At 38.9% G+C, this 18,988-nt stretch overlaps 1 protein-coding gene across 1 annotated transcript in view; it reads left to right on the top strand.

Moving 5' to 3' along the window:
• LOC105492165 (serine/threonine kinase 38 like) overlaps positions 1–18,988 on the top strand; it is a 113,342-nt gene that overhangs the window by 14,312 nt on the left and 80,042 nt on the right. The gene's annotated exons all lie outside the window — the stretch shown is intronic.

The following is an 18,988-nucleotide window of genomic DNA, read 5'->3' as shown; positions in this document are numbered from 1 at the left end:
AGGCAATGAAATAGAGAAAAAGATAAACTTTTCAACAAATGGTGCTGGAAAAATGGAATATCCAAATGGAAAACAAAAACTGAATCTAGACAGAGACTTTACACCTTTCACAAAAATTAATTCAGAATGGATCATAGACCTATACGTAAAATGTAAAACTATTAAAGTCTCCTAGATAATAACCCTGGAAAAAAATCTAGATGACCTTGGGTGTGGCAATGACTTTTAAAATACAATACTAAAGTCATGATCCATGAAATAAGAAGTTGGTAAGCTGGACTTCATTAAAATTTAAAACTTCCGCTCTGCAAGAGAATGAGAAGATAAGCCACAGATGGAAGAAAACATTTACAAATGACATATCTGATAAAGGACTGTTATCTTCAAAGAACTCTTAAAACTCAACAATTAAAAAATGAACAACTTGATTAAAAAATGGGCAAAAACCTTAACAGAGACCTCACCAAAGAACATACAGAGATGATAAGTATATGAAAAGATGCTCAATGTAATATCATATGCCATTAGAAAAATGCAAACTACTAAATGCAAAGTGGCTGCACCACTTTGCAAGACAGTGTGGCAGTTTTTTTTACAAAATCAAACATACTCTTACCGTATGATCCAGCAGTTACCTTCCTTGGAATTTACCTAAATAAGTTGAAAAGTTATGTCCACACAAAAGCCTGTACATGACTATTTACAGCACCTTTACTCATAAATGCCAAGACTTGGAAACAACAATGATGTTCTTCAGTGCATAAATGGATACATAAACTGTGGGACATCCAAACAATAGAATATTATTCATTGCTAAAAGAAATGAGCTATTAAGGCATTAAAATACATGGAGGAACCTTAAATCCATGTCACTGAGTGAAAAAAAAGCCAGTTTGAAAGGCTACATACTGTATGGTCCAACTATAGGACATTCTGGAAAAATACAAAACTTTTGGAAACAGTAAAACAATCAGTGTTTGCCAGGGGTTAGCAGGGAGGTAGGGATGACTAGGTAGAACACATAATATTTTCAGGGCAGTGAAACTGTTTTGTATAATATTATAATAGTGGACACATGTCATCATACATTTTTCAAAACCCATTGAGTGAACAGCACCAAGAGTGAAGCTTAGTGTAAACTGTGGACTTTTAGTGATAATGATGTGTCAATGTAGGCTCATCGATTATAACAAAGATGTCATTCTGGTGCTAGATGTTGGTAGTGGGCGAGGCTGTGTGTGGGGAAGTAGGGGATATCTGGGAACTCTCCGTACTTTCCGTTCAATTTTGCTGTGAACCTAAAACTGCTCTAAAAAATGAAGCCTATTAAAAATGTATTAGCTAAAAAAAAAAAAAAAAAAAAAGGTATAAGTGATGAGTCAGTGAAAGGCAGATAAAAGCATTGAGTAGCAAAGGCTCATTTTCATCAATACTGCTCCATTAAGAAGAGTTTGCTTTCTTCTCTGGCATCTTCCATTCCCCACTCTGTTCCTACTTCCACCCTTTTAAGCATTCAGTCACTTTGTAGTCCCCATGTGTTTATTTTGTCAAAGTCTGATCTTATATTAGTATTTGCATATTTTACGATGGATACACTTTACACCCTAGACCATAGACTACCCATGCTGATAGTCCAGAGTGATGGGCTTACTCCTAGGTGAGAACAGTTCTCTGTGTCTGGTTCCTACCTATTTGCTCCCAAACTTTCCTGTCCCCTCTCCTTTTATTCTGTCCCCAGCTCCCAGGTACTCTGGATCTAGAATCCTTGCCTTGGACCCACAGTAGAATGGACATGCTGGGCTAGACTGCCTTGGCCTGGCCATTGCCAGTTTTAAGCCTCCAAGTTTCTTTTGCCCTTGGCAACTCCCAGACATATAAGCCTGGCCTTTTTGGTGGGAATGGGGGTTCAAGAGAGACATCTAGAGCTTCTTTTTTCCTTATCAGTTACACTCCACTTCAGAGGGCTAGACCAACTCCCAGCGCAAGTTGCTTCTGGAAGGTTTCTCAGTGAACATGTCGTAGGTTACAGGTGTTTATGAGACAAAGATGGCTTTAACAGATGTTAAACCATTTAGAAACTTAAAAAAAAATTATAGCATTTGAAATTATTTTTGTATTTTTATAGGTAATAATCATACAAAGAAAATATCATATTTTCTTTTTCTTTTTTTTTTTTTTTTTGAGACAGAGTTTTGCTCTTGTTGCCCAGGCTGGAGTGCAATGGCATGATCTGGGCTCACTGCAACCTCTACCTCCCAGGTTCAAGTGATTCTCCTGCTTCAGCCTCCCAAGTAGCTAGTATTACAGGTGCCTGCCACTACTCCCAGCTAATTTTTTGTATTTTTTAGTAGAGATGGGGTTTCACCATATTGGCCAGGCTGGTCTCGAACTCCTGACCTCTGGTGATCCACCCACCTTGACCTCCCAAAGTGCTGGGATTACAGGCCTGAGCTGTATATTTTCTCCAAGTCTTATATAGTTTCTCCCAAATGCCTTTTAGGTTTCAAATGGAGTAAGATGAACTGAATTACTTCCTGGATGTCAGTACACTTGAGTTTAATCTCAGTTACTCAATAGATGGTGACTGAGGTTATTCATGACTTAATTCCTTCAGATCTTCCTCGTGTATAGGAATAAGGGAGAAGGACCAGATTAACATCTGGTCAAGTCTTCTCCAGCCTTAAAATTTTATGATTTCTATATGTTAAATGCAAATACAGACGGTGACTGATCCAGCCCAGTTTCCTCATATATCATGTTTCTCTCAAAGTGAAACCTAAAATCTTGAAAAAGCTTCCTATAAAAGGCCACACTTCAGATTTCATCAACTCGTAAAGCAGACTGTCTGTGGCTCAGAAATTCTCATCTTGAAGTGGGGCAAGTCCTCACTTGTACACATGTTCTTTCCACTCAAATGCAGACACTGTTCTTGTGGAAAGAGTAGAGGAGGTCAGCCAGCCAGAGGCCCCATTCCGAGGGGATTGAAAGGTCTCCCAAGGCAACCACTCCCAAAGGCGGGTTGAGTTTCTGTGAGCTGTTTCCTGCCTGAACAAACAGCCCCTCCCAAGCCCTCAAGGCTGAACTGGTTCAGGGACCACGCTTTGGGATTCTAGTCTATTGCAGTGGCCAGTGAGTCTTGAACAAAAATAAATGTGACAAACATAGTCCTTGGGGTTTGACCCCACGACAGATCCAGAAACAACATGGCTTTTTTTTTTTTTCTTTTCAGTCTGGTAATAAATAACTTGAACCTGTGCCAAACCCGGAATGTATTCCCTGGTCTATCCTGGTTCAAACGTGTCAGTGTGAGACAGACAGGAATAGGACAGGCCATAGGGAAACAGGAGCCAAGACTATTTGTTAAAGTCTGGTCCTTGGCCAAAACATGAGGTTGTTTGCCTAGAGTCCTCCTAGTTAGTTCCCTGTGGAACTAGCTTCTCACCTCCTTTTCTGATGCTTTCTACTCTTTTGGCAAACCAGCCCCTTCCCCTATCTCAGCTACCTAACAAGGATGCCCTATGTTCAGATAAGGATCAAGGTTGGAAAGGGTTTGATTAATTCAAACAAGTTTGCAGCAAATGAGAATTTAAGATGTAATTCCTCCAAGAGAACTCTTTATTCACAGAGAATTCTAAAATATTGTAAATCCTTCAACAAAATCTGTAATAATGGAATTTCATACCTGTAGGACAGAGAAATTTGGATGGAACACTCTTCTATTGCCCTCGAATCATACCATGCTTTGTAATTTAAAGAAATATGAATTTAATGCCAACCATGTGCGGACACCGTTTTTTTGTTTTGTTGTTTGAGACAAGGTCTCACTCTGTCACCCAGGCTGGACTGCAACCTCCACCTCCTGGCCCCAAGCTATTCTCTTACCTCAGCCTCCTGAGTATCTGGGACTATAGCTGTGTGCTACCATGCCCAGCTAATTTTTAAATTTTTTATATAGTTAGGGTTTTACCATGTTGCCCAGGCTGGTCTTGAACTCCTGGGCTCAAGCAATCCTCCTGTCTAGGCTTCTCAAATTGCTGGGATTACAATTATGAGCCACTGCACCCTGCTGACACTGTTTTAACCATACATTACAAAGATTAACCTATTTACTCCTTAAAGCCATATGAGGTAGGTACTTTTATCACCCCATTTTACAGGAAATGGAAGAACAGAGAAGTTAAGTATCTTTCCCAAGGTCACACAGTTAATGAAAGGCAAAGCTGGGATTCAAATTCACAGAGTCTGCTTCCAGAGGCCATGCTCCTAACTACTGTGCTATTCCGCTAGCTCTGTTTCATGCTTCGTCACTCCCATCCTCCTACATTCATATATAGACACTTCAGGGTGGATCTTTTAGAAGTAGATCATTTTGGCCAGCATGGTGGCTCATGCCTGTAATCCCAGCACTTTGGGAGGCCAAGGTGGGTGGATCACCTGAGGTCGGGAGTTCGAGACCAGCCTAACCAACATGGAGAAACTCCGTCTCTACTGAAAATACAAAATTAGCTGAGTGTGGTGGCAGGTGCCTGTAATCCCAGCTACTCAGGAGGCTGAGGCAATAGAATCACTTGAATCCAGGAGGCAGAGGTTGCAGTGAGCCAAGATCGTGCCACTGCACTCCAGCCTGGGCAACAAGAGTAAAACTCCATCTCAAAAAAAAAAAAAAAAAAAAGTAGATCATTTTATTTCACTTGGACCTATTGCTGGATCATAAAATAAAATCTTGACTTCATGTACACAAATAGTAGATTTGGTGAGTCTAGATTGATTGATTGACTGATATAATAAAATTAAATTTTTTTTTTTTTTTGAGACAGAGTCTAGCTCTGTTGCCTGGGCCGGAGTGCAATGGTGCAATCTCAGTTCACTGCAACCTCCACCTCCTGGGTTCAAGTGATTCTGGTGCCTCAGTCTCCCGAGTAGCTGGGATTACAAGTGTGTGCCACTACACCAGGCTAATTTTTTTGTATTTTTAGTAGAGGCGGAGTTTCACCATGTTGGCCAGGCTGGTCTTGAACTCCCAGCCTCAAGTTATCCACCCACGTTGGCCTCCCTAAGTGTTGAGATTACAGGCGTGAGTCATTGTTCCTGGCCTAAAATGTTTTTAAATTCAAACTAATATATGTGCTATGAAAAAAATTAAAGACTCAAGGACTTATAATAATAATTAAGAATCCTGTGCCCCTCACTTTTCTTCTCTGGACCTCTCTCCAGAGGTCAGAACTTGTAATTCTGATGGTTACCTGCACTTCTGTAAATAATACGCTTATACTTACATTTTTGATTGACTGATCAACTTCAGACATTGTCTACTGACTTCCTGCTATGATCATGGAGAATTTAGTTCCCTTCCAAAACTATACTCACCTTTCTCCTCTCTTGCCAATATATTTAACTAAACATTTTTAGTTCTTCGGTTGCTTACTTTTGAAATTTTAAATAATTAAACCTCTATTTCTTGTCCATTAACCTTATGGATAAGATCTCCCAACTCCCTATTTTGTTAATGCCTCATCCTTCTTCTTACCTTTTATGCAAACATAATGAAATATATTTTACTTTTATGAAAGATTGATCCTAAAAGTTAAAAGTCAGTGAACACTGCTTATATTATTGTTTTCAATGGAGAGCCATGTAATGTGCTAAGATTATATCGATTTTCTTGTACAACCCTTTTTCCCTCGAGTTTCGAATGGTCTTCCATTTTTTTCCTTCTATTGTTTGCCCTGATCCTTAACACTTTCTATCATTTCAATCATACTTCTAGCTCATTAAGGCCCCCTTTTCCCATATTCTTCCATTATCCTGCTCACTTTATGCTCTCGCTCAAAACTCTCCAATGACGTCTTGTCCCAGCCAACACAGTAGAGAATGGCCCTGCTTATTCCTCAGAGATCATCTCCTACCACACTTATTTCACTCCCAACATTCCTGCAGCAGTTACTTTCTTCTCACTCTTCAAACACACAAAGCTCATTTCTACAGCTGGGCCTCACACTTTCTGTTTCCTCTTCCTGGAATACATTTCTCCCAGAGTTTCCTATGGCCCAGTTAGTTCCTCATTTCACTCAGGCCTCAGCCCAAGTGTCATCCCTCAGAGAGACTTTGCTTGTCCACTCCACCTGCACCAGTATGCTTCTTTCCCTGCTTTATTTTCCATCATGGCATTTATCAATACCTACGATTTGCTCACACACGTATTTGTTTACATTTTTTCTATGTCCCTCATTGGAAGGCAAGCATGATGGTGTCTCTCTTCTCTCTTACTTGCTGTTGTAGCTCCAGCACCCAGAAGACCGCCTAGCATGTAGCAAGTGCACAATAAATACTTGCTGAATAAATGAAGGAGTTTCTCTCTTAAACTTGCTAAATAGAATGCTATCCTGGCACTTCCCTTCATTGCTTTCCTCGATAGGACCCATGGACTTCCATTTCTCCATTTTGCCAGAGAATATATTCAAATGACTTTCTAAGGAAGGATGCATTGGGAATAAAATTTCCAAATCCTTACATATTTGACATCTGTATTCTGCCTCAACCTAATTGATAGTTTGCCTGGCCATAGGCTTCTGGGTTGAAACTCATTTCTCTTTGAATTCTGGCAGCTACTCTGACGTTCATTCCTTTGATGGTGATGGGTGTGTGTGTGTGTGTGTGTGTGTGTGTGTGTGTGTGTGTTTGACCTTCCTTTCTAGAAGCTTTTAGGGTTTTATCTTTATGCATTCTCAGTAATATACCTAGGATTTTTCTTTCTTTCCTCCCTCCCTTTCTTTCCTTCTCTCTCTCCTTTTCTTCCTTCACTCATCCTGCTCTGCAATCAAAGGGCTTTTTCAACTTGAAGACAGTTTGTTTTTTCATTTAGCTTTTCTATTATTTTGCTATTCTTTCTTTCTGAAATGCTCTGTAGCCACTTTGGACTTTCTGAAATTTTCTTTCCCTCTTCTCCTCTCCTCTCCTCTCCTCTCTCCTCCCCTCTCCTCTCCTCTCCTCTCCCCTCCTCTCCTTCCCTCTCCCTCTCCCCTTCTCTCCCTCCCTCCCTCCCTCTCTCTTTCTCTCTTCTTTCTTCTTTCTCTTAAAGTGAAGACAAGTCCCTCCCTCCCTCCTCCCTCCCTTCCTTCTTTCCTTCCCTCCTTCCTTCCTTCCTTCTCTCATGCAAATTTATTAGGAAAGTAAAGGAATAAAAGAATGGCTACTCCATAGAGTAGCCCCAAGGGCTGCTGGTTGCCCATTTTTATGGTTATTTCTTGATGATATGCTAAACAGGGGTGGATTATTCATGCCTCCCCTTTTCAGACCATATAGGGTAACTTCCTAATGTTTCCATGGCACTTGTAAACTGTCATGGCACTGGTGGGAGTGTAACAGTGAGGACGACAAGAGGTGGCCATATTGGTTTTGGTGGGTTTTGGCTGGTTTCTTTACTGCAACTTGTTTTATCAGCAAGGTCTTTATGACCTGTATCTTGTGCTATCTCCTGTCTCATCCTGTGACTTAGAATGCCTTAACCATCTGGGAATGCAGCCCAGTAGGTCTCAGCCTCATTTTACCCAGCCCCTATTCAAGATGGAGTTGCTCTGGTTTAAAGACTTCTGACATTTCCCCTCTCCCTTTTCTTTTCTTTTCTTTCTTTCTTTTTTTTTTTTGAGACGGAGTCTCACTCTGTGGCCCAGGTTGGAGGCCAGTGGTGCAACCTCAGCTCACTGCAACCTCTGCTCCATGGTTCAAGCAATTCTCCCGCCTCAGCCTCCCGAGTAGCTGCGATTACAGGCACCTGCCACCACATCCGGCTAATTTTTGTATTTTTAGTAGAGATAGGGTTTTGCCATGTAGGCCAGGCTGGTCTCAAACTCCTGACCTCAGGTGATCCACCCACGTCGGCCTCCCAAAGTGCTGGGATTACAGCATAAGCCATCCTGCCCAGCTCCCCACTCCTTTTTCTAAGAGAGCCCTTAATCCTAAGGGTTGCAGAGGAACGAAGATTAATCTTCTCTAACTTCTTCAGGCTGAATAGATGTGATGATATTCCTGTGTAACTATTAGGGTCTCTTGTATTCAAAGTAGAGAGGAACTCGGTCAGAAAACGTCAGTATGGTGAGGGTCATTCATGACTCTTGAGTTCTGACAAAAGGTAATATCTGGAAGATTAATAAGTATTTCAGTGTAAGAAAATGTTAAGTAAGCTTATTCTGCATTTCCACACAAAGAGTACAACAGCAATATATTCCACAAGAGTAAACCAAAATAAGTAAAATTATCCCAAGTAAACTAAGTGAGAAGGCTCTCCATGAACTGGGCAACTGTTGGAACCAAGCTGATATGGGGTCACTAGCTGATTCCAATGTGCCCAGAATTAGAATACTGATCCAGATTTTTACATTACCCATCCTTCTTGTTTCTTCCGAGCAGCAGTCAGAGATCACTTGTTGGTTCACAGGAATAAGCAGCATTAGCCTAAATTGCAGAGACAAACTTAAAAACAACTGATGAGACTAGAATTTAATAACAAGTGTCCATAGTTCTTGAAACAGTATTTCTCTCTCCAGTTTCCCATTTTTACTAAAGACAAATCATGGTAAGACTGATTTGCTTTATTATACTTGGCCTATTATTTGTACAAAGTACAGCAATAATTATTAGTTTCCACATAAGCTCTTTTTAAATTGACTTTGATGGAACTCTGTTTCATAGAAGGAATCTTAGATAAGACAGTTTTAGAACTGAGCCCTGCCATGGGTTTGTACCCTCAAATACCTGTAAGTTGAGTAAATTCCTCTCCTCTTAATGTGAATGATCCCTTATTTCTTAACTTTCTCACCTATTTTTCACTTTTGCAAGATTTCCTTACATTACTTTCCAAGATTTTACATATTTTTTGTCAGTTGTATTTTCAAATTCCAAGAGTAAGATTTGTTTTCTGATTTTTCCTTTTCCAAAGCATATATTCCTATTTTAGGAATACAGTGTATGTTGATCTGCTAGGGCTTCCATAACAAAGTTCCACAGACTGGGTGGGCACAACAGACACTTATTTTCTCACAATTCCAGAGGCTAGAAATCTGAGATCAAGGTGTCAGAAGGGCTGGTGTCTTCCAAGGCCTCTCCCTTAGTTCATAGATAGCCGTCTTCTCCCTGTGTCTTTACATCATCTTTTCTCTGTACATGGCTATGTTCTAATCTCTTCTTATAAAGACAGTAGTAAAATTGGATAAGGGCCCATTTTTACTTAATTACCTCTTTTTTTTTTTTTTCCTGCCAAATTAAAACAAATTGTGGGTACATAGTAGGTGTATGTATTGATGGGTTATGTGAGATATTTTGATACAGGCATCACATCAGATGAATGGATATCCATCACCTCAAGCATTTATCCTTTGTATTTCAAACAATTCAATTATATTCTCTTGTTATTTTTAAATGTACAGTTAAATTATTATTGACTATAATCACCCTGTTTTGCTATCAAATACTAGTTCTTATTCATTCTATTTTTTGTACCCATTAACAATCACTATTTCCCCCTCACCATCCCCCTGCCCCAACTACCTTTCTTAGCCTCTGGTAACCCTCTACTCTCTATCTCCATGAGTTCAATTGTTTTAAATTTTTAGCTTCCCCAAATAGGTGAGAATATGTGCTGTTTGTCTTTCTGTGCCTGGATTATTTCACTTAATGTAATGATCTCCAGTTCTATCCATGTTGTTGCAAATGACAGGATCTCATTCTTTTTTATGGCTGAATAGTACTCCATTGTGTATATGCATCACATTTTCTTTGTCCATTCATCTGTTGATGGACACTTAGGCTGCCTCCAAATCTTGGCTATTGTGAACAGTGCTGCAACAATCATGGGAGTGCAGATATCTCTTCGATATTTCTTTTGGGCACATACCTAAAATTACCTCTTTAAAGACCCTGCCTCCAAGTACTGTCACATTCTAAGTACTGGGAGTTGGAACTTCAGCTTATGAATTTGGGGGGGACATGATTCCACCCATAACACAGTGTCATCTCAATTTCTCTGAAATTGATATATATATAAAATATATATATAAAGATATATATATATATAAAACACTATATATACTTTATATATATAGCTATATAAAACACTATATATACTTTATATATAAAGATATATAAAACATATATAAAGATATATATATAAAAGAGATATATATATATATCTTTAAAAAGTTCCAACCTATTCCATGCATTAGTTGTTGTCTCCAGGATCACCTTATTTATTTATTTATTTATTTATTTATTTATTTATCTTGAATTCTCTCTTTAATATTGTGGACTTTCATGAAAAGGCCCATTATCTATTCATATTTAAGAATGGGATAAGAGGAAATTTAATTGTGAATATGGATGGGATTTCCAGACTTTACTGGCAGACTTTACTTCTGGATCCAGCCAATACACTGGTTGGCCCCCAGATTGCTGAATGAAAGGGGAAGCACTATGGAAGTCTAACACATACGCTTGCTGCTCTTGTTCTCTTTCTATTAAAAAAAAAAAAATCCTCCACTTTGTGACCAAGAAGTAGGGTTGCCAGATTTAGGGGGGGAAAAATGGTCAACCAGTTCAATTTGAATTTCAGACAAAAAAGAAACCATTATATATTAATAGTACTGTATGTTCCATGCAATACTTAGGGACACCCTTAACACTAAAAAACAATTCATTGTGTATATGAAATTCAAACGGAACTGAACATCTTGTATTTCATCTGACCACCTTACCGCCGCGAGGGGGACATGGATCGCAGATAAGGGCCTGGCTACCTGACATTCTACCAAACATGTGGAAGAGGCGAGTAGGAAAAAAGTGATAGTTCCATTTACAGACCTTCAAATAATCATGGATTTTCATTTCACTTTCTAGCCCATGAAAATAGAACTCTAAAGAGTTTTGGCCATCTGGTCTACTCCCTCTCAGGCCATAATCCCTCTGCATATGTGATATTATATATATATATGGTATTTGTCCCCAGAGTTTATTATTCCTCACAACATCTCTGAGAATTCTGTTGATGTGTTTTTTGATATTTTATGTTTTTCCTAATGAACCTTTCCATTATGAAGTTTCAAGCCCTGAAATTTAATAACTTATTTCTTAGTGTTATGAATTTTAAGACTGGGCTCACAAGAAGTTGAGAACAACACATAATTTTATTTTGTATCACTATTTACATATTCATTTCTTTAAAAAAATTAAAAATTTAGGTGGAAAATGAAAAAGCCCATGTAAATTTCATAAGTCTCACTAAGAGAGTGTGAGTTTAAGTTTACAAGTGAGCTGACCAGTCTATAACTTTAGTTGTTTTAGAGACAGGGTCTCACTCTGTCATCCAGGCTGGAGCACAGTGGCACGAACATAGATCTCTATAACCTTGAATTCCTGGGCTCAAGTGATCCTCCACATCAGCCTCCTGAGTAGCTGGGACTATAGGTGCACAGTACCATGCCCGGCTATTTTTAAGAAAATTTATGTAGAGAGAGACAGGGTCTCACTGTGTTGCTGGGCTGGTCTTAACTCCTGACCTCAAACAATCCTCCTGCCTCAGCCTCCCAAAGTGCTGGGATTACAGATGTGAGCCACCATGCCTGGCTCTTACAGTATATAGTTAATATTTATTAATTTAACTTAAAATAAAAACAGAAGGTATATTTAGGGTAACCAAATATTCTGGTTTGTCTGGAATTGAGGGAATTTCCAGGACACAGGATTTTCTGTGCTAAAACTAACAAAGTCACAGACAAACTGGGAGGATTTGTTCACCCTATGTATACTGGAAATATATAAATAAGTAAATAATGGGCTTAGGCCTAATCCTCATGCTCAAATTGTTTTCTAATGTATTTTATATCCCATATAGGACATATACATTATTTGCATACATCTATCAACTATCCTTTTAATTTTTCTTTAGTTGAATCAATCTTTAAAATGAGAATATTCAATGTGCTCACAGGTGTGTTGAATTGCTAAATTAATGCTTATAAATAGCTTTGGGATCCTTTGATGAAAACGTCAAGTGATTGTAAAGGTTTATAGCAATATTATTTCACACTGAAGGATGCAGCAGGATTCAAAGCCTCTTACTGATTGAACATAGATTATTTAGATACTGTAATCCCCATGGAAGTTCACTAACAATACTTCCATCATAAGGAACTAGTACGCAACAAATTGTTCTTTTAAAAAAAAATCAGAGAGAATGTAAGTGAAACCAGCCTTTGGACCTAAATAACAAAATGCATAGGCAGGAAGGAGGTAGCTGTACAAGTCTAAAAAAAGTGAAGCCACCTGGATCTTGTAAAAAGCTATAAGAAAGGGCCCTTTTAGAAAACAACATCTATTCTCCTTGTAGGCATTCCAGGTAAACACATTTTTTCTGTGCAGCACAATTAGTCCTAGTTACTGAAAATGTCATGTTCCTCTCCACTGACAGACACCGAAGTTTTTTCATGGGGCAAAACTGGGAATATTTGAGATAAAATTAAATAATACTGCTTAAGCAGAACATCTTACCTTTTTATACTTAAATGCTGCTGTATTTCTTAAGAGCAAGGAGATTCTCTTATACCACAGAACGATGATCAAAACCAGAAAATTTATGTTAACATTATCTAACTTACAGATCTTAATCATATTTCGCCAGTTGTCTCAACAATGTCTTTTCTGTCAAATAATAGTTAAAAAAAAAAAAATTTGGTCAAGGGTCTAATTGGGAATTACACATCGCATTTAGTTGTACTATGGCTTTAATCTTTTAAAATTGGGAACAGTGTTTTGGTTGATCTTTGCTTTTCATGACATTTGCATTTTGAACAGTACAGGTCAATTAATTTGTCAAATATCCACTTTGTTTCTTCATGATTAGATTGAGGGTAAGCAGGGTAATATAGAAGTGATGTGACCTTAGTACAGCACACCAGAGGCAGAATGGGACATTCTTAAGGAGTAGTTTCATTTTTATTTTTTATTTTTTGAGGCAGGGTCCCCTGTCATCTAGGCTGAAGTGCAGTGGTGCCATCGCAGCTCACTGCAGCCTGGACCTCCTGGGCTCAAGCAGTCCTTCCACCTCAGCCTCCCAAGTAGTTGGGACTACAGGTGCATGGCACCACTATAATTTTTACTTTTTTTTGTAGAGCTGTGGTCTCTGTATGTTGCCCAGGCTCGTCTCGAACTCCTGGGCTCAGGTGATCCTCCCACTTCAGCCTCTCAAAGTGTTGAGATTACAAGCATGAGTCACCACACCCAGGCTAGAGCAGCTTTTATGACTGTTTTATTGGCATCTGCAATATAACAAACTGAAGATAGAGGAAGCAGCTTTCAGTGGGCTGGTAGCAGATGCTGTGGTGCACCACCAAAATCCACCTTCTAGGATTGCAGCTGTCATTACTACAGCCGCCGGAACTGCTGGCTTTTCAGAGTCCCCAGCCGAGTCTTTCTCTAGTTACTGCCCTCGCCAGGTGGGCTTTATCTCCCACATCCAATGACTGATTGAGGTTGGGGCACAAAGACCTGGTCCTGTGCCTCAACAGGGACAACTCTGAAGAGCCATCCCTACTCCAGAGCCCCTTGTGGGAGAGGCTGAAGCCTCTGTTGCAACTGCATTATATTTCAACTTCTCTTTGCCTGATCTTGCTGTCTTCTCTCTCTCACCTGAGTTGATCCAGAGACCACTTTCCAATACATCTCCTGCACACGAATCTGAGTATTTCAGATTTCCCAGGAAAGCTGACCTAAGAGCGAACCATTTTATGTAAATGACCATTTTACATATGTGAGTGGGGCTTTTGATAGGCATTTCAAGTTGTAAAACAGGTCTATTTACAAACATTTTTAATATATTAAAATTTCCCAGGAAGTATGCATATTAATCTTGTTATAAGAATTTTACTTCATTATAATTCTACCCTAGGAACTGTTGTAGTCTGAGAGTAACAACACAAAGATGTTAACAAGAGATTGTGTCTGGATTGCTTAGGAGAGTCAGAGCTTGATACTTAGCTTTTCATGTCCAGAAATTTAACTTTGTCAGACGTGACCAAACTCAGAGAAACCAATACAGAGTAAGGGTAGTCTAACTGAGAGGAGAACATGTGGCAATTTGAGAGTGGGAATTTATAATGAGAAATGTAATTGCCAAGCAAACCAAAAATTTCTATTGGCTAATTGACATACTCTCACCTCATAAGAAAATCTACATGGGATGTCAAATCAGAAATTTACTTGACGAATACAATGATTGATTTACCTGATTTTAATTTATCCAATTTATCTGATAACCTTTGTAGCATTCAGCCCTGGTAGGGCATACCGTGAGTAGACCAGATATTCATTTCTGCTTGCCAAGGTACTCTTGCCCCAGACAGCTTGCAATATACAACTTAATACTTGTAAATAAAACGCCTCTGCCCAAAGCTCTGCAACAGCTTCCTATTGTTATTATATGAAGATAAATCTTAGCTGGGCATGGTAGCACACACCTGGAGTCTCGGTTACTCAGGATGCTGAGGCAGGAGGATCACTTAGGCCCAGGAGTTTGAGCCTGCAGTATGCCATAATCACACTTGTGAATAGCCACAGCACTCCAGCCTGGGTAACATGGTTAGATCTTGTCTCAATAACAACAACAACGACAACAATTTCTTAACCTTCTCCACAAGGCCCTGTGTTGTCTAATCAGAGAAAAAAAATTCCTTGAAAGCCCTATTTGGGTTATTTTCTCCAGGAAATCAAATCAGCATAAAAATGCACGAAGCTAACCCGCTGAAAGCAATCACCTGATTCCTGGGGAGGTTGGAGAGTATAGCAGAATGAATGAGAAGCACACCCAGTAACTTCTTCCCGACAATTCCTCTCTGTAGCTTTATAAAATCATTCAGCCAAAATTATCAACACAGCACCAGCTGACACCAAGAATGATCTTGCCTGCCCCAGACTCTACTAGGATTCGCTACATTTAAACAAGCCACAGGTTTTGTAACTGACTTCCCTACATAGCCTTATCCCCAACCCTAAGGCCAGAGCTGAAAGGAAGAAGAGGAACATAGATTGCATGCCTGTGAAGTGGCTTTCCTGTCAGGGTCTTAGTCTTTCTTTCACTGGCTGGATTAAAAATATAAACAAAACCCAATGTGAGCAAGCATGTGGGGAAATGGGAATTTTCTTGCACTGCCTGCTGGTAGCGTGGAAATTGGTGTAACCTCTGGATGGTAGTTTGGTAACAGGCTCAGAAATGTAAAGTGTGCATTGCCTTTGAGTCACTTCTAGTAGCTTGCCCTGAAGTTCACATTCTCTAGTAGGAGGAGATAACTGAAAAGGAAGTTCAACTGTTTTAACACAGTGGAAACTGTTGCAAGTAATGGTTTAGAATTTTAAAAACCACGAATATCAAATCTTCAGAAACATACTTTTTCAAGAGTGACCCTCTATGTGATTGTGATGTAATGTCAAATGTGAACTGAGGGATGTCAATCCATAATATCAAGAAAAATTAATGCTAAAAAATCTCTAATGTGATTCAGCCTTTTTTTCAGTCTAGTCAAGTCAGTTAAAAAAGAAATCAGGGATCAATTAGAAATCACTGCTTGCAGGTTTATAAAGTAATTTGCAGAAGACAGTCTGGTGATAGCTCTGAATGGATTGTCATGTGCATGATTAAATGGCCCAGTGAAAGTCCCATGCAGCTTGTAAAATAGAGTCTTCATTTTCAAACAAACTCAACTGCACTTAGTTGTCTGGTCTTGGTTAGAGTCCTTTTGAAAGTCATGGATATGAGAAGAGGAGCCAGGAGTCAAGCACCTTTAGTCTCAAACTGGAAAGGCCCATTCAGCTTTTTAAAAAATCTTGTAAACTTTCAATTTTTTTCCATGGTAAAAACTTTACTAGCTTTTCATCAGGAGAGACTTCCAGGAGAATGAAAAAGTACCTATTCTCTCTCCTTTTTAAATCTATTGGCATAACACTGCATATCATAAACTTTTATGCTCTTTAAAGTCTCCTTATCTGTAGTCGCATCTCCATTATCATTGTTACTGTTTGTGTCTTTTTGTTTTCCCTGGATTAATCTTGTCAAGCTTTTTCCTATTTCCTTTACTTTTCCAAAGAATCAGTTTTTGGTTATTGCCAATTTTAATAGTTAATTTCTGCCTTTATCTTTAAAATTATATTTTAAATTATTAATCATAACAAAATTTACATACATTTGAAAAACAGAGGTATATATGGGAATGATTATATATTTGATTTACATTCCTTGGTGGACATAAGGGTAATGGAGGGGCTTCTGCTCTAAGTTTTATATCCTCCTTCTTCCTTTGAATTTATTTTGTTTTCTCTTTCAGGTTTCCTGAGTTGAAAGCTTTGTTCATTTGTTTTCATTTTTGTGTTTTCTGTGAAGTGCATTTAAAACAATAGCCCTCTAAATACTGCTTTGGGTATATCCCACAGTTGCAAAATTGCATAAATGGAAAAGTTGCTTTATTCATTTGGTGGAAGGGTTTTATCAATAGCTGTCCTTTTTTTTTTTTTTTGAGACGGAGTCTCGCTGTGTCGCCCAGGCTGGAGTGCAGTGGCGTGATCTCGGCTCACTGCAAGCTCCACCTCCCGGGTTCACGCCATTCTCCCGCCTCAGCCTCCGAGTAGCTGGGACTACAGGCGCCCGCCACCACGCCCGGCTAGTTTTTTTGTATTTTTAGTAGAGACGGGGTTTCACCATGTTGGCCAGGATGGTCTTGATCTCCTGACCTCGTGATCCACCCGCCTCGGTCTCCCAAAGTGCTGGGATTACAGGCTTGAGCCACCGTGCCCGGCCTCAATAGCTGTCCTTTTATTATTATGTACTACTGCCATTTGGCATTCATTTTTATTTACTATGTGGTAGGCCTAAGAGAGTAAAAGTAATACCAAAGAGTTCTGATCAAGGAGCTAACAATTTCAAATGGTAAAAACAAAAATTAGATAAATTGAGTGCTAAAAAGGTTTTCATCATGAGTTTTCTCATCCTTTCTGGCCTACAATTTTAGCCTGTCTGCCTACATTTAGCATAAACTCAAAGAAGAGGGAATAAGTGGAGGAAGGGGATACAAAGTCATATTCAGCTGTAGGCTAATAACGTTAGCAGTGGCCATAGTATGTTTATTACCTGAACTTTGATTCTGTATCAGATAGTTGGTGATAAGAGTTTTGGAAGTTCCTACAAATGATCTATTACTTAGGTCAATGGTTCTTAACCTGGGTCTGTGAACCTCAAAGAAAAATATATATATATATTATATATATAAAACTATATAGTTATATAGTTATATAATTTTTTCACTAAATTCAAACTGAAAATTAGCATTTGTTCCATCATAAATGTACGCAGCAAACCACAGGAATATTAGCAATACCTGTGACTTTTCCTCAGTAGGAATCACACATATTTTCTACCCCATTAAAGTTGTTGTAGATATCTCAAAATATTGTTTATATTACTACAAAATTACTGTAGGTCTTGATCTTATTATTTAATGCATTAATAAAGAGGCAAATATATAACCACTTTAGTTATCTATGGCAGTGTAACATAGTACCCCAAAAGTTAGTGGCTTAAAACAACAAATGTTTATTGTCTCACAGTTTCTGTGGGCCAGAAATCTGGGCTTGGCTAGATACTGGGCCTGCTGGCTCAGTATCTGGTTTTACAAGGCTGCAGTCATCTCAAGGCTCAACTGGGAAAAAATCTACTTCCAAGCTTACTCACGTGATTATTGGCAGTATTCGGTTCATCACAGGTTGTTGGACTGGGGGCCTGAATTCCTTGGTAGCTGTTGACTGGGTATCTCTCAGTTCCTTGCCACGTGGGCCTCTCTGTAAGGCAGGTCACAACACAGCAGCTGGCTTCCATGAAAGCGAGCAAGTGAGAGAGCAAGGACAAGCAAGATGGAGCCCAGAATCTTTTTGTTACCTAATCATGGAAATGATATCCCAATCGCTTTTGCTGTATTTCCTTTTTAAGAACTAAGTTACTAGAGAAGGGAATTATAGAAGGCAGGAATACCAGAAGCACAGGATCATTGACAGCCATCTTAGATGCTACCACTTACCACATAATTATAACACAAACTCACTTTTTAGTATTTCTGGTAACTGTATGTTAACATTATCAATTTCCTTTGTAACCCTAGGTAGTTTATGCATTTAAGAATACTGTTTTGAAAAGGGGTCCATAGACCACCAAAATTCTGGTTCATAGCTCTGATTTGTTTCCGTTGAGGTACTTTCAACAACCTCCCAGGGAAATTTGTTTACAATGGTCTCAATTTAGGAAAATTTAGGAACTAAAGGTCAAAGTCTTAGCCTATCTCATATTAACCTAGACTGCTACTCTACACTAGTTCATATTACTCTAGCATGGCGCATTTGAAGACATAAATTTGCTGTGGAACAAACCACACACTATTCTCAATCCTACTGTAGCATTTGAATGGTATGTGTATGCGTGCACTACAGGGAGAAGGGTGTATAGGCCTCTGTCAAGCTTGTCTGATCACAATTAAACCTCCTATGCTTGTATATGACAAATGTCATTTGAGTTTCAAAATGACCATATAAGTGGAGCTAATCTCCCCCAAAATACACTAATTACCAAACTAGAGCTTTTCCCACTACTGAGCAAAGAATGAAAAAGCACCGTGTAAGAAAGAGAAATGATGTAATGCTTCTTTCCTAAGTGTTTTGCTTGTGTCACCTGCTCTTGGGAAACCTAAAGATGACAGGTGGCATTTCTAAGTGATAATTTTTGCAAGCACAGTACCAGCTTCATATATTGTCTCAATAAACTAAAAGTTAAGGATATTTTATAAAACCTCCAATACTCATATTGAGGATAAACTTGTCAACAATAATTGGTAGTCATTCTCTTATTTGGCTTTCCCAAAGGCCAGTTTTGTCCCCATACGCAAATTGCATCAACCTTCCCAAAGTTGTC

This window comes from Macaca nemestrina, chromosome 10, assembly GCF_043159975.1.
Source record: "Macaca nemestrina isolate mMacNem1 chromosome 10, mMacNem.hap1, whole genome shotgun sequence".
Taxonomy (NCBI): domain Eukaryota; kingdom Metazoa; phylum Chordata; class Mammalia; order Primates; family Cercopithecidae; genus Macaca; species Macaca nemestrina.
Note: the sequence above shows the minus strand (reverse complement) of the source record. Positions and strands in the feature narration are given on the sequence as shown.